Below are 2,883 nucleotides of genomic sequence, written 5' to 3'. Positions count from 1 at the left end.
CAACTCGAAAGATATCATATATGTTCAACAGTCAGAACTTTTATCATATGTTTGACAAAGAACATTAGGGCTGATAATTTAAAGCCTTTTGAAGTAATAAATGAATAAACGAATTCCACAGAGCAAATGAATTATTTAGTAAATAAATGAATAAGGTAATTACAACACATGTATAATATTTTTTTAATCATTTAACATTTATAACTTTTAGTGAACTTCTAGACTCATTATTGACAGTAGCTCTCTGTATCTTAAATCAATATTTCGGTCAATATAACTATATTTGCGTATTATTGACATATTTAATGAATAATGTAATTAGCTGACTCCATGCAACTGAGTCCATGGTCATTTATACAAAATGATTCTAATCAACAATATACACCACTTCCTCAAAACAACTAAACTATCCTTAACAATAACAAGTACTCAATCATTTGCTCGCTCACACACATTGTGAGTTCTGTTGCTTCCATATTGAACGGACATAGTATTAGAATTGATCTGATTATTGTTTTGTGAACACAATTATATGATGACCATTCATCTATGTATTGTGGTTATTGTGAATTGAACTAAACTTATTCTAACACAAATTAGTGTTTATCTAACATTACACATGTGATTTGTACACGCAGACGCCTATCAAATCATGTGAGAATGATGTGTCACCTAATCAATTGTGCATTACAATTGTGTATGCAGACTAGTTTTCATTCAATAAATGAATGAGATGTGAATAAATGAGAAAAACTCAAATAAATTAAATGAAATAACACTGATCAACTTCATATTCACACAATTAATTCAATTCAAACTGTAGCTATTGTCGACTTTAATTGTAGAGTAATTATGATGATTAGAATAATAGATTGACCAAATGGGTCATATCTTATTTAATCTATTGTTATTATTATGGTCACAAGCATATATTAAGAAGATAATTAACTGTGAAACTTCTTGTTCATGTATAACATCACTCATATACAAACAGCTAATTCAAGGGAATGTTGTATGGGTTACTGTACGAAAAAAACGTAACTGGCCTATGTAAGAGACAATATCAACAAACTTTATAGTAATCAATCTGGAGTAAGTTTTTCATATCATATATTTCTCAAGCTTATTCGAAACATACACATACTTCTGCATCTAACCAGATCCAGATAGATCGAAAATTTATTTACGTATAAATTCAGCAAATTTTATGAAAGAAACACTGATATCGAACATTTACTCATTAATGGTACATATTATGTCTTTCGCCTCTTTCTGCTATTACAGGTCTACACTGATTGACGAAATCATTAGACTGAGTTATAGCGTAAACTTGAACATGGAATATTCGAAGTTAAAGGAAAAGAGGGAAATCACATAACACAATATGTAGGAAATTGAAGGCCAAAATCAAAAGAATGAATTAAAGTTGACAATAATTAGAAAGGAGAGACCAGAACAAAGTTGGTTGAAGATCCCTAACCGGAAGCTAATGCTCGATCAGGAGTAACATACGTAAATAAGTATGGTTGCCAGTTGAGTTCGGTATGCTAAACATCAAAGTATTCGTATAAGTTTATTGATGAAACATTTACTATTGTTTATGGTAAATATTTAATGTATTCTAATAGTTTGACCAACCAACTACATTGATCAGTTGCTTCACTTTTACATCAACTATGCAAGTTTATCTCTGTGTATGTGTCTTCTGTACATATTGTATTGTTATGTAATATTCTTATGACTTGAATATTTCATTTTAATTTATGTTAGCTCTATCGCCATCAATCATGATTTGTCCTACACTCAACAACAAAATTTGTCATATTATGTAGCACTTCTTTTTCCCTACTTTCATGTACTTATTTTTAATTAGTCATAACTATCATAATTTATTCACCAATCTATCGTCTTACATATTTAATCTAAAATAGTATTTAGTTGTTATGCAAAGACTCATATTATGTCGTACCTCGCTAAGTATTCTTGTATAAATGAATTGGTTAACGATTTCCATCAAGTTTAGCTTTTGTCATAACCTCCATTATTAATATTATTATTGCGTGACTTCCATCATGTTTTGTATCTGATTTAACAACATTTATGTAATTGAAAAATAATTTAATTTACATTACACATCATTCAACATGACACTGTAAAACAATTGTAAATGTAATCATAAAAACTGTTTATAATTTGTATTAAACTTGATTTGTTAAGTTAATAAATCTTAATTTTTTGGAGAGTTAATTGTCTGACTATTAAAATGACAAAGTTTCATAAAACACTTAAATGATTATTTATATAGTTGAAAGTATGAGTCAGTTGAAGCTAGACCACCATGGAAAACCTGGAGAAGAAGCAGTGATCAGTGGAGTTCAACCAGGTCTGTTGGGGGATATCAACTCACTGAAGACATTGGTGAAATGGTTGCTGAACTTCGTGGATTAGTTGAAGTTAGATATTAACACCATTGGATGCCGGCTCAGAGGTCTAGAGTTTGAGCGCTCGCGCGCGAGACTGATAGGTCCTGGGTTCGAATCTCGCGAGAGCGGGTTCGTGGATGCGCACTGCTGAGGAGTCCCATAATAGGACGAAACGGCCGTTCAGTGCTTCCAGGTTTTCGATGGTGGTCTAGCTTCAATTGACTCATGATTTCAACTATATAAAATTACTAAAATCTCCGCAAAACCCCCTTCTAATACTTAATTGATTAATTTGTTTTTACATAGAATGTGATTTCATCTTTTTATTGTCTCTCTTTCAATGTTTTTTTAAAACTTTCAGATAATAATAACAGTGCCAAGATCATTTCTTTAATTGTATTAACCTCTACAAATGGTCATTCAATGTTTGGACGATTCTTGTTCTTTAATGTTTACTATT

Source organism: Schistosoma mansoni (assembly GCF_000237925.1).
Source record: "Schistosoma mansoni, WGS project CABG00000000 data, chromosome 1 unplaced supercontig 0010, strain Puerto Rico, whole genome shotgun sequence".
Classification (NCBI taxonomy): Eukaryota; Metazoa; Platyhelminthes; class Trematoda; order Strigeidida; family Schistosomatidae; genus Schistosoma; species Schistosoma mansoni.
The sequence above is the reverse complement of the archived record's forward strand: the minus strand, read 5'-3'. Positions refer to the sequence as shown.